This window comes from Camelus bactrianus, chromosome 14 (genome assembly GCF_048773025.1).
Source record: "Camelus bactrianus isolate YW-2024 breed Bactrian camel chromosome 14, ASM4877302v1, whole genome shotgun sequence".
In the NCBI taxonomy this organism is placed as follows: domain Eukaryota; kingdom Metazoa; phylum Chordata; class Mammalia; order Artiodactyla; family Camelidae; genus Camelus; species Camelus bactrianus.
The window spans coordinates 59,817,487-59,831,214 of record NC_133552.1 but is presented as its reverse complement, the minus strand read 5'-3'; the positions used below and the strand labels follow the sequence as shown (position 1 = coordinate 59,831,214).

At 42.1% G+C, this 13,728-nt stretch overlaps 1 protein-coding gene across 7 annotated transcripts in view; it reads right to left on the bottom strand.

Moving 5' to 3' along the window:
* The window catches only part of MBNL2 (muscleblind like splicing regulator 2), a 149,282-nt gene extending 142,989 nt beyond the window's left edge, over positions 1-6,293 (bottom strand). For 3 of the 7 annotated variants that reach the window (XM_074378436.1, XM_074378437.1, XM_074378435.1), the window contains exon 1: positions 6,073-6,292. The gene's annotated coding sequence lies outside the window, so the exon portion shown is untranslated. Of the gene's footprint in view, positions 1-6,072 lie in introns of all 7 variants that reach the window. The other 4 variants (XM_074378443.1, XM_074378439.1, XM_074378442.1 and 1 more) reach the window with 3 other exon arrangements.
* Positions 6,294-13,728: the final 7,435 nt, after the last annotated feature.

The following is a 13,728-nucleotide window of genomic DNA, read 5'->3' as shown; positions in this document are numbered from 1 at the left end:
CTTTGTGGCCATGAAAAGAGAGGATAAGCATAAAAACAGAAATAATACATGGTGTAGACCGTACTAGTGTTATTACCCCTGGTATTTATGTATTATAGTGTAAACTGTACAAAGCACATCTGAGATTTCTAAAATAATCAACCTCCTACCTCTTCCTGGAATTTTTCTTTCTTTCTGCAAATGAATTATTTTAATTTTCTCAACTTTATTTGCTCAGCTGAAAACAAAGTGTTGCCTCCCTACAGAACTCGGAGGTAGGACTGCGCCTGAGTTTAAATCCTGGCTCTGCCAAGCACTAGCTGTGGGGTCACGGGTGTGTTACAGAAGCTTTCAGGACTCCTGGCCGGCATCAACCTTGGGGGGATAACATTAAGGTCAAGACGTTCTTTTAAGAGATTTCAAAAGACAAGAGACGTGTATAAAGCACCTAGCCTTAATAGGCTTAAGAGAACTCCGTGAAATGCTCTCATGGGCAAAAGCAATACTTTGAATTTTGGTTTCAATGTTGACTTTGGTTGTACCCTGACCTGCGAGCCACTTACAACCACTTATGAATTTTATGTTCTAGAAGTACCTCCCTGCCAGTTATATGCAAACTGTCGATGCTACTGGGTGCCTGGGTTGGGGCATAAAGCCGGTATAGGTTTTGTCCCCTAATGTCTTCTGAGCAGTCGGAGCTGAGAAAGCGAAGCCCATCAACCTCTCTTCTTGCTCTGCTTCTGCACCTAAGCTGCCTGCTGAACTAGTTATAAATATACTTGTCATCCAAGGAAGCATTTGGGGACAGGAGAAAGTGACATGCCTTCATGTACCAGGGGCAATTGCCAGTTTTTCCTGTTCTTCAAAATTCGAATCAATTAACCGCTGAAAAAAAAAATCAATGAATAAAAGTTTTAAAAACCCAGTTTATAACTCAGCTCCACCAGGAGCTTTACCTCGCACATCCTCACAGGAGTGCTCTAATTTTAGGCTCCCAATTTTTAAACCTTCTATTTGAACGGTTAATTGAGATAATGTCTGTGAAAGCCCTTTGTAGAGGGTATACGGAACTATACATATGTTAATTATCCTTCTCCAGGCATTTGTGTGCTGACCTGTTCTTATCTGGTTTGTAAGCATCTTGTTTCCCAGCGAGTGTGGACTGCAAACTGCTCAGGACCAGGGAGTCTTCAGTGTTTCCTGCCTCCTCCCACTGTCCTCTGAGGTGGCTTCACCACCCCCAAAGTTCTTCCACAGCAGCCAGCTTGCCTAGATGCTCATAGACCTGAGAACCTGCCCATCTGTCTGCTAAGACGCATCGCTGAAAATAATTCTTGAGGCTCCCTTACATCCTCAGTCTCCTCTCCCAGGTCTTCCCAAACTAGGTCCCCTCCCCTGAGGCTGGTCTGCACCCAGAGAATATGCACTAATTTTGATGTTAGAGTGAAAAGCAAAACAAAACAAAAACCTTGTGTTTAAAAAGGGAAATAGATTTTTTTTAAAAGTAACTCTGCTTCAAAAGGGGGCAGGGGTAGTTAATCCTCCAGGGTCAGGAATCAGGTTTCCTCACCGGGATGGGGATGGGGATGGTGACATAATTGCAGGGGCTTCCCAGCCACCTCAAGGCTCAGAAGTGTGGAAGAAGGTCTAGGATTTCCTTTTGTTGGTTGGTGGTGAAGGCTTTTTAGACGATGCATCCTGTTCCCCAGTCAGCTTGGGGCTAAATCTCAGCTTGCTGACACTGGGTAACTGTTCTCAGTAGCCTAATATTTTGGGATTTTTTTGTAGCATTCTTGAATGCCTATGGTTCATCTTACATCTTTTTATGCCGTTTAAACAGTATTTATGCAGAGAAATATAATAGAGGCGAAGAAAGTACACATAGGTATTTAAAACTCACAATCCTTTCTCTTGTTCACCTCCCAAACACCAAAACTATCTCAAACCTACAATTAATGTCTGATGGTTAACAAGGTTAAATTAACGTTAGCCATAAAGTTATTATTAAAGTCCTTGAAACTTACAATTTGGCATCACTTCTTTCTGTGTTACATTTTGCACATACTCCAAGTCAGGTATCAGGTTATTGACTTATTCTAACCAAACAGCCAAAGCTAGAGAAGCCAAGAGGTGTTTAATAAACACTTGTTGACTGATTGATGGAATATCCCGACCAAGAATCTTGTAGACAATGCATTCTTTGTCCAAGCACTAAGGTGAATCGGTGGGTCCACTTTTATTACCAGGGGTTTCTGCCAAATTGAGGGGAGCAGGCCAGCCGAAAACGTATCCATCAGCACTGTGGCTCAGGCTGACAAAGGAAAGCCCCCGGACTTACCTTTCACACCTGTTCTCACTCTCGGCACAGAGTGGGGACTAGCTTCCACTCGGCAGCGCCGAGCAGTTGGGGGCAAAGGCCTGATGTGGCCCGGCCATGACACCACCATGGGCTCCCTCCTACGACTATTATCACTAACAGTTTGTGCACATTAAAAAAATAATAATAGTAATACAACACCACCACCCAAAAAACAACAGAGCTGAGTAAAAAGCCAGAGGAAAAACAGTGTTCTGACTAATTTTACAAAGCCCAGTTCAGTCTTCCGCCTCATTCTTCTGAGAGAAACCAAAGCCTGAAGTAGCAGGTTCCTTGCTCCCCATAGCAGTGGACATCTGTGCCCACTGGGTCACTCCAGAAAGGGTGCCTGGCCCGTGGTATCTTTACTTCTCTTTACAGCCACTTCCCCTCTTTCTTTCTAGGCCTTCAGGTTGGGCCTCAGGCAGGTTTTATGAAAAGAACTAAGTGTCCGGTCCCCTGTTCTGCTCTGACCCCAGAGTTCAGGGTTCACCTGGCCTGACTTTGGACCTACAGCTTTCTCTGGACTTTGCCCCTTGCTGTCACTGGTGCTTCATACCTCCCCACCTTTCCACAACGCCCCTCACCTCCACTGCCCACCTGCCTCCCACAGATGCCAGCTTTCTCTTCCTGACACGGCAGTAGCAACTGTTTCTGACCCTGCCAGCTCTCCTGTGCAGCTGGTCCTGGAGCTATTAAAGCCCCAAACTATGTTTTCAGCAACCGACATGCCCTGTGGTTGTACCACCTCTTCATTAATCAGAATCCTTTACCACTTGCAATGTGACCAACCTCCTTCTATGTTGATAATATGTTTTGTCATTTTGGAAAATGTAAACAAACCAATACGCCTTCCTGTGTTGTTGTTGTTGTTTTTTTTCCTTATTGAAGTATAGTTGACATACAATACCCATCTTTTCTTGTCATCAGTAGAAAAGGACGGGAAGAAATGAAGAGAAAATGCCTGCAGGACTGAGCCTTATCAGTCTCTCATAAGGAATTCTCTTAAACTCAATACCTAAATCCTCTTCTCCCAATTCTTGCCTGGAATCTTGAGTACCTGATCTTGAATCTCTCTGGCACTCCCCGAGCGGGACTGGCTGGAAGCCATGTGATATTGATTTGTTTTTACCATAGCAACAGCAAATTAAAACAACTAGCAGGGAGAAGGCAGGCTGTTAACCAGCAACGCTACGTAACCGGCAGATTTCACAAGCGTATTTTTCTCCTTTCCTCTCTTATTCACTCCACTTTCACACATTTAATAAAAAAAAGTCAAAGCAAAAAAATCACGCTAAATGCTTTGGGCACTACAAGGCCTGTGTTTGAGAGGGTCTGGTTTGCACGGCTTCTAGTATCTCGCACAAGATCAATGAAGAAGACGCACACAGCAACGCTCTGACTTCCTCGGAAATTTTATGTGTTGGTCTAAGGATAAATAGCCCTAGGAAATTTACATGAACATTAAGTAGAATGAAGCATTCTGTGTATTGTGACTATGTATCTTAATACCCTAAGGTATTTGTCAACAGTTTCATTAATACGGAGGTTCTATTCCTTTGTACTTTAACCAGCTCACTGTGTCAAGAGACAAATAACTTGGTTTTTTTTGTTTTTTTTTTTTGGCTACAAGGTCAAGGCCTCTCAAAATGCTAGAAGTATGAGGGAAAGTGTAGGAAGTATTCAATTCTACTAAGAGAGAGGAGAATTGGGATGGGTGTTTGCTCAAGGTACATAAAACAAGCAGCCTTGAAGAGGATGCAAACTAAAACTGGGAACTCCCAAGAACTCCAGTCTGTCCTGATGGAAATTCTTTCCCAAAAGGCTCCTTATGAAAAACTAGCCATCCCCGATCTCTACGACCAAGGCTGCCACTTGTGACCCAGGATTAACCGCCTGCAGTCCTGGACTGCCCTTCCTTGGGGCCGTCTGCACTAGGACATGGTGTTCCTACCATCACAACCAGCCATGAACTTGGTGGCATCACCTGGGTCCTAAAAAGTGGCTCCAGGGGAACCAGGAATGCGGCCACAGGGACTGTCGGCCCAGGTGGCAGCGCTGGGTTGCACCGAGGGGAGGGGAAGCCGGGCCAGAAGCAGAGCCAAGCTCCACTCCCTGCCGCTCTTTGTCAGCACAGCCAGAACCCTGCAGAAAAACCGCTCTGACCTGCCCGACGTGAGGAGGCAGGTAGGAGAAGATGCCCTATGCTGGAGGTCGGTTTAGGGTTTAGAAAGGATGAGAATCTGAAGACATAACTTAAGACCTGCCAAGTGAGAGTTAGAACATTCCCAGCCAGGACGTAAGGAAATACTCGTCTCCACGAGCTTGAATAAAAGAACACACAGCAGAAATAGTTGGGAGATGACGTCAGAAGTTCTGGGCTAGTGTCCTGCACTTCTCCTTGAAAGTAAAAACAGTGGATCTAGAAGAATCGACGTGGCATTGCCCTTGTTTCAAGGAGTACTCCTGCTCCTTACAAAACAGGCAGGCTAGCGGAAGAAACTTCATCTTCTTTAGAGGTTATAAGAATGTCCTCCTTTTTTTTTTTTAACACTTATTATCCCCCAAATGCAACTATTACTCAATTAACAAATATCTTTCCACTTAACCTTTGTCTTTGAAAAAGACAGTCCTGTTTCTTGAAGAACATTCACAGTGGTGGTGGTTAGGCAAGTCAGATTTTTTTTTTCCTTTGCTTCAGTGCTTGCTAACTATTCTAAAAATGTTACACATTTATTGTAAACATATGCTTCCGAGGCCTAACAAAAAAGCACAGTTTCCTCATGCCTGGCAGAAATTTAAAACGGAAAAGGGCAGAAAGAATTCTTTAACAAATATATATCCTTTCCTTCTCTTGGGCCAAGTGTGTTAAAAATAAATCTTCTCCATCATTTCTCACTGCTGCTTCTCGGCAAGAAAGTTGATATGGTTCAGCACAGTGAAAACACAGCTTTAAAAGCTAGCCTGCCCTCATTAAATTATTCTGCTGGCTGTGTGTTCTCATTAAAAATGCATAAAGATCAGATAATTGCAGTAAGCATTATTAACCCAGCTTTACTTTTGAATATAATGGTCCCACTTAAAAGCTGGAAACAAAGGCTCAGACATGCCAGAAAAAGAAGTGTAAACATTGAACTACAGTATCGAAAACTTGTCAGAAAGCTACCTCTTGCTGGCTTGTTAAAAATGTGCTTTGGAAACTCAATTAAAGCCGGGGCATTATGGAGCTAGGTAGGTCCCTAATTTCTAATAAATAGACTTTTTTTTTTTTGGCTAAACATTCAATCGATGATTATTTACCATGAAGTTTTTTTTTTTTCTTTTCCTTAATTACAAGCCTGTTTTCAAATAACAGGATCAGTGTAAACTTTATGTATTTGGGAGCTAACGATGGCAGTATGAAAATTTTTCTGTATAAGAAAATAAGAATGCTCCCAAGAATTCAAATGGTTTTTGGTGAATAATCAATGGACCTATTCTTTGAATAAAAACCCGTTTTATGCCTCACCCCAAACAGGCGGCATAGATTCACGCTTTGCCATTTCTTTTTCTCAAATCAAAATGTTACGTAAAACTCCAGGGTCCCCTGAAAGTATTACATTTGAATTAGTGGAATCCGGTTTCCCTGGCTTCCCTAAGCAACACACACGGAATGCAGCATACTGCAGCAAACTCTTTAAACATTCAAAAAAAAAAAAAAAAAAAAAAAACCACGGAGGGGGGGATGGTTCCCCTACCTTGTTTAGCTCTGCCTCGCCTTCCTTTTTACAGTAACCCCAGGAACATCTGGCAGAATCAAGCGGCCGAGGCTTCTCCGCTGCATCATGAGGAAGAAATTTCCATGTAAATAGTTCTCATTCCCTGTTTATTGTACTCTGAGAGCCGTCTGCCGTATCTGGAAAATTTTGCCTTCTGATGATGAAGCAAAGACAGTCTAAACTCTGTTGCTGTAAGCTGCAGCCCTTCCTTCCGACAAATCCCTCCCAGCCGCGGGCAGCCAATCCCCAGCCAGTTCGTCAGCCCTACTCGTCTGAAACTGGCCCTCATAGGATGACTGACACAGCAACACAGCACTTGCAGTGTGTGAAAACAGTGCATCCATACTGATGAAAGAGGAATTTCCCTCTCAGAAGAAAGCGATCATCGCACCAAGACAAAGTGGCACATAATTGGCAGAGCAGAGAGAGGGGTAGCTCTGGAAAGCACCCTTGAAGACGGCCAGCCCAAAGCTCGTGGCTGCCCTGGAAAGACTTTGAAAAATACCAAACTCCGCAGATTCAAAAGGAATCCAGGTTGTACATGAAACTGAAGTCCTTGTCCCACTGGACAAAGCATATATATATATTTTTTAAAGGGAAAACAATTCAGTGTCTGCCGTGGAAATTAATATACCTTACAAAAAATGTACATGTGATTTCCATTAGTGAGGAAGAACCTGTGAGCCCAAGTGCCTATTCAAAGTCAAAACATGCCTCTATACCTCGCACCGCTTTCCTGCATAACATCTGTTACTGTGGTGGTTAATTACTGCAGCCCGTGTATCTTCTGTCTAAGTTTTCAATTAGGGAATTCTGAACAATAAAATTGGTATCTATACTTAACCTTTTTGTGCTCCTGGCAGGCTCCCATGAGAGGATTAGATATGTGTTCACCTAACCCTAAGGTTTCTTAGGTGCCGATTGATAAATACAGTGTATTGGTCCATTTTGTCATTAATGAAGCAACGATTACAGGAAGATGTTTACAGCTGAATACACATGGCAGGTGATTCAAGGGGTGCCATCAGGTGTGACTTCACAAAGGGTGGTCTGGAGGTGCTGAACTTCCCTGAGATAAAGCTAGAGAAGAGAAATGGAAAGGTTAGTAAGGGTTATTTATTTTTATCCCAGTCAACGGTACTCCCTTTTGAAAAAATGTACATGGCATTTAGAAAATGCAGAAAGTATACATTTTCCTTCCACTAAACACAACATTTTGCATTAAAAAAAAAATTGTGTCATGATTACATGGCTAGACCAAGGCAGGAACAAAGCCCTATTCATCTGAAAGTTTGAACCCAATGCACTATTGCTTATAAGAAACTGTTCAGTGCATCTGTAATGAAGTAACAGTTGGGGTGGAATGTAATGATTTCTTTTGATTTTGCCAATTGCACTTTAAAATCACAGTGTTTCATATGATTTGTAGGCGATTTCTTCAATAGAATATCACACTTTATTCCCTTCAAATTTTATAATGCTCTTTTTCATCCCAATGTAAATACACCAACTACTTTCATCTACTATAATTTTTCTGGAAATTTAAATCACCTCTGTGATCAAACAGGTAAAATTATTTTTAAATATCAATATTCTTAATATTATGCCGCACGTAAATGGGATATCACAGGTTTATGAATACCCTCTTCCCGATCCCCCTCTGATTTTGACTTTGAAACTACCTTTCCCATAATTTCAACCCTGAAATCATAGTCTTTGACTCAATCTTCTGTTTTCATTCAATGAAACTAAATCTGGTTGATATTTTCTTTCTAGCTAGTTCACAAGTCTGACCTATTCTCTGGCTAATACAAATGCTAACAAGCTGGCTTCTGGGACTCAAGCCTCCCCACGTTCAAGCTCCCCTGTTGCCAGACAGGTTTTCTGAAGTCATGTAGCATCATGTTCCTTTCATATTCAATTCTTCTCTCTATAAAATCCAAATTACTGACCTTCAAGGTCCTTCATAATCTGGGCCCTCCCTTTCTACTCAGCTTTTTCTATACTGTTTTTCTAAGTGAATTTTCTGACGGAGCCATGACTTAATTCTCCAGGGCCTCGCTCCTACATCCCATCTTCAGATCTGACTCCCAAGAGCTTAACTTAACAAATTTTTACCTAACCTTTAGACCTCAACTTACACCTTCTTTCTTCTGTGATGGTTTGCCTATTCATCCTGTCTTCTCTAACATTCATTCTTCCCCTTTAAAAGCATTCTGCACTGTCCATTTTCCCAGACCATTAAACCCTTAGCAATGAGTTGATCTTCCCATCTCAGAAGGCTAGGCTTGTGTAGTATATTAATTAAGATAATGTACCTAAAATGTCTATACAGTGGCTGGCATGTGATAAATGCTCACTAAATGATGGGTATTCTTATCTTAATTTCTACATTGTTCATTGCATTTAGCAAGATGCCATGCACAAACTCACTGATTGCATGACTCATGTCTCAAGAATTGATAATATATCCACCTTGCTGCACCAGCCAAGAATCTGGCAATCATTCTTGACCCTCCTCCCCAACCACCCTATGAAATCTATTATCAAGGCCTGTCAAGTTTAGCACCTAAATATTTTGTAGTGTTTCACTCTGCTCCATCTCCACCAATGGAATTCTGTCTGAGCTATCAGTGTCCTTTACTATTGAAATAGCCTCTTGGCTGGTGTCCTGCATGTGTTCTTGATCCCTCCAATCCCTTTTCTGCATATCAGCCAGAATAATAACCAGAAACAGAATTTTGATTATTCCACATTTCTTTGCTATGAACTGAACTGTGTCCCCCAAAATTCATACATTAAAGCTCTAAGCCCCAATATGTTGGCATTTGCTGATGAGGCCTTTAGGAGGTAATTTGGTCATGAGGGTGAGGCCCTGGTGAAGGGGTTAGTGCCCTTATAAGGAAAGAGGTTGAAGAGAGAGATCTTTTTGCTCTCTCTCAGCCAAGTGAAGACACCCTAAGAAGGTAGTCATCTGGAAGCCAGGAAGGGAGCCCTCACCAGAACCCAGTGATACTGGCATGCTGACTTCAGACTTTCAGCCTCCAGAACTGTGAGAAAATAAATTTCTATTGTTTAAGCCACTCAGTCTACATGGTATTTTGTTATGGCTGCTTAAGCCGACTAATCTAATCTTCAAACATCTTTGAGTTGTTCTTAGGAAGAGGCGTAAGTTCTCAGAATGGCCTACAAGGTCTTGTGCTATTCAGCCCCTGCCCACCTCCCTAGCCTAATCAGAGGCCATTTCTTTGGGGAACGCTTCCCTGACCCCAAGATGAGTTCACATCCACCTGTTGTTTTCTCCCACAGCTCTATGTACCCTATGGCAGTGCTTCTCAATTTAATATGTATGCAGATTCCCCCTCAGGGATCTTGTTAAAATGCACATCCTATCTTAGTAGGTCTCAGGTAGATACTGAGATTCTGCTCTGCTAACAAGCTCCCAGGTGATGCTGATGCTGCTGGTCCGTGGACTGGTCTTTGAGTAGTAAGATTTTATAGATGTTGTTCACTTTACAGCACTTTTCACAGGGTATGGTGACACATTTATTTGGTTAATTACTTAAGATCCATCTTCCCAACCAGCTTGTCAGTGTCAGAAGTCACCGTTGCCTCTCCAGCATCTAATCTAGGATGTGCCTGGCACACAAGAGGAGATTCTCAATAATAAACGTGTGTTGAATTAATTGATCAATACAATACACTGCAGATCCTAGCTGGACTTTCTTCTTTTTTTCTTTTTTGTCCTCCTCCTCTGCTGTGTTCCTAATTCAAGCCCCCATCACCTTCTGTCTATTCTTTACCTCTCTGCCTCCAATCTTGCCCCTGACTTCTCACTCCATTTGCAACACCACAGCCAAACTCATCTTTTGAAAACAACAAATCTTATAATGCCACTACCTGCATAAAGTCGCTCAATGACTCCCTATTATCTTCAGGGTAAATCTCTTGCCTAATTCTTGAGTATATTCTCTTACTACTCCTCTTGAACTCACTTCTCTCCTGCTTCACAACTAGTATGACTGGTTAGTTTACTAATTTTAATTTTAATCCTTAGAATGTGTTATGCCCTTTCTAATTTAGAGACTGGATTCCTTCTGCATGAAACATCGTTTATTCATCTTACACCCATCTAACATATTTCCATCCAACATTTAATGTGACAAGTGACATAACAGACATTTACTAAATAGTAGTTGAATGGTTAATGGATAAACTTGAAAATGGCACTAGTAACAAAGTGGCAAAGACAAATTCGGGTTCTTAATAAAGATTGATAATGAAGCCATAGAGACAATGGGTTTGGTCCATATATTTTAAAAAGTTCCTCTAGAGAAGGGAAAGGAGAAATACTATAAAAGCCAAAAGGCGTATGCAGTTCTGAGATCATCGCCTTTGCTGGATATACCAAAATTCGCAAGATAAGAGGAAAATTAACCGTTAATGATGTTTAAAGTGGAGGTGATTTCCATAGAAGCAAAGTCTGCCTTTGAGTGGAAATGGATAGGTGTCCTAAAACAGATGGAAGTTCTGAATTTCCAGAAGAGATTGGCTAGCAAGGAGACGCTGGTTTACAGCAAGAGAGAGATGAGACAGGAAGGTGAGTTGCAGGTGGGCCAGGTCTATGACAATTCAATCTTAGGGCACATTCCTCTCTCAATAGAATATTTCTACCCAATACTTCCTTACTTGGTCCTTTAGTAGATCCTGTTTTTTATTTTATTCTGGTTATTTTATGTATAGATCCTATTGGAAGTCCTTTGAGGGCACAGACCATGCATTTAAGTCCTTTTGTATCCTCTACAGGGCCCAGCATGAAGCAGTGCTGAATTAATTTTGGTTGATGGATATTTATTTATGATTCTAGAGAAAATTTGCATACTTAGAAGAGACTGGTAGTGTTTTTTTTAAATATGGGAGTTGCTGAAAATGCAGAAAGAAATAGAAAATTTGTTTTATAATTGTTAGACAAAAAGGTAGTGTTTTCAATTAAATCTATCACAAGAAGTTCAACTAGTTCCTAAATTTTCTCTGTAAAGCCAGGGGCAGTAGGCCCTGGGAACAATTAAGATTAACATTTCTGGGTTAGAAAAATAAATTGCATAAAGCATGTAAATGAGATAATGTTGAGAAACCCATTGCATAGAACATGGTAAGTAATAAATACTCAATATATGTTGAGCACTACTATTACCACTACTGCTGTTATCACCAGCAACATCATCATCATCTTTAGTTTCTAGAATTCTAGCAAGATTTCACTGAGGAGTGAAAATGTGGTGATGGATTAAAGTAGGGATTTCCAAACTTTCTCGGTCTGTGGCAGTATTTTTTTCCCACTGTGCTCTTAGCCCAAAAGAAACACCTTTTATTAAGTAATTAGGTCCTAACAACTTAGGGTTTGTTTTAACAGCTTTGCAGCTGATTGAAAAGTTAATACCAAAAAGTCTGAAAGAAAAAAACTATTTTTATTTCATTCTTAAATAACCCTAGTTGGTTAAGAATGAAATATTTATAGTGGATCGCGAGTGCCTGTTGGGCACTGCACACAATTCTCAGAGCTTGAAATAAGATTGAAAGCATGGCTCTCATTTCCTGTTCCACATTGATTTTTGTGTGGCACTTGGTTTCTTCTGAGCAACTGCTGAAAGTCCAAATTTGCAGATATCATTGAAAGGAATGTAGTACGATTCTAGTATTGAAATTGAATTACCTTGAATTAGTTTGCACAGCATATGACAAATGTTAAATATTGCTGTGTTTCCCTCTGGAAATATAAAACATCACATGGAACCCCTGTGAGTTCACTGCAGTCTCCCAGGGTGACTCATGGTACGGTTTGGGAACCATGGCACTAAGGCAAGAGTCCCGACAGGCTGGCCAACATCAACCATACTCATTGTCTTTTTTCTGGTGTGCTAGTTGCATCAGGCCTCCTGTCCTGAGGCCCAAGGGCCTTTGACGATGCAGAGACAAGGTCAGGATGCACCCAGCCCTGAAACTAAGGTCGTCTGAAAACAAACTTCTGAGACGTCAGTGAACCTTATGGTCCTCCAGTATTTCAGATGATTCAGGGGCAAAGAGAAAAAACCAGGATGGGACAAAGTGGATACTGATGCTGCCAGCTCTTCCCAGGGAGGGGGACTTGCCAGTGACCATTTGCCTTTCGAAATGGTCAATTCTGAAAATACATGCAAAGAAGAAACAGTGAGTCTTTTTCCTGTGATTCCTCTCCATTATGACGCGGCTCAGCCGCATTGTTCTCCTAGGCCAGCCCGGCTTCCCTCACATTTACTGTGGGTTTCACTACAATTTGACTCTCCACACATAAAAAAGGGGGAGTATTTTTTGACTCTGTCTCCACCTCCTTATGGTAAGGTGCCATTTTGGACAGAGCAAAGAATGCTCCCAACCTGAAATGCTGGAAGGTGCAGGCATGTGCTCCCCAGTGGATCACCTGGAAGATTTTCCGTCTACGGCCTCCTGCTCATCTTCTGACCGAGGGGACCAGCTGGCCTGGGGTCCAATAGCAATTGGGTGGAAGGAGATCTACCCACTTTGCTCTACTCCCCTTTCTTTTCCAGAGCACCTTTCGTCATAAAATATAATCTACCAGATAGTCATTGTTTGCTGTCCCTTTCCTCTGCTGGAACGTAAGCACCCATGGGCAGCAGGCATTTTCTGTTTTGTTCATTAGCACGTTTTAGGTGCCTACCACAGCACTTGACATACGGGGCTGATGATAAATACTCGCTAAATAAACGAATAAAATATGAAAGGACTGAAATATGGTGCAGGGTGAATAGGAAACTGTGTTTGAGACACAGGGCCAACCATCAAAGCTGGAGTGGTGCTTCCTAAGGGCCTTCCAAGGGTCATTAGAGCCACATGTGTGAAAACCAGGGGCGAATCAAGACCAGGGATGGAGAGTGCATCTTCGTGCCACCCAGCAGTGCGTGCTCTGGCAGTGGAGGTTTTATGTTTCACTGAAGTTTGGTGGGCAGCCCAGATCCCTAGAAAGGGACTTTAACAGAATGGGAATAAACGCTTTTTCAAAAGGTTCAGAAGCGGGTGACGAGTTTGAGAAAAAAGATCTTGGTGAGGTCTTGGGCCAGCCTGTGACAGCGGGAGTGTGCGAGATGGCTGACTAGAGAGGACGACTGTCACCTTGGGGCGCAAGTATGGACTAGATGTGGGAAATGAAGCATGGCACGTGTGTAAGTGCAGCTTTGATTGCAAGCTTGATTTTAAAAATGAACGCAACTGGCTTTGATTTAGTATAATGTAGCATCCCTTGATGAAACACTTTTCGAAGCACTCACTCCCATCTCCATCTCTTTTTGTTTCTCCCAGGATTGGACTCCACCTCGGTTCACTTTTCCACTCATCTGATTAGCATTTATCACATACTTGCCATACATTGGTTCCAACTGAGATACGAAAGGCAGAGAGATGAGCGAGACACAACCCCAAGGAGTGAGAATAATTATACCATGATCCCCAAGGGGAGATCTGTGGACACTAGTCTCAAAATGTTCCTGAAGACAAGGGTCCACGGTCAAGTAAGTTCAAGAAATACTGGAATAACCAACTAAGCATGTGCTTTCATCGAAAGTCATATGGGAATATGCTTTG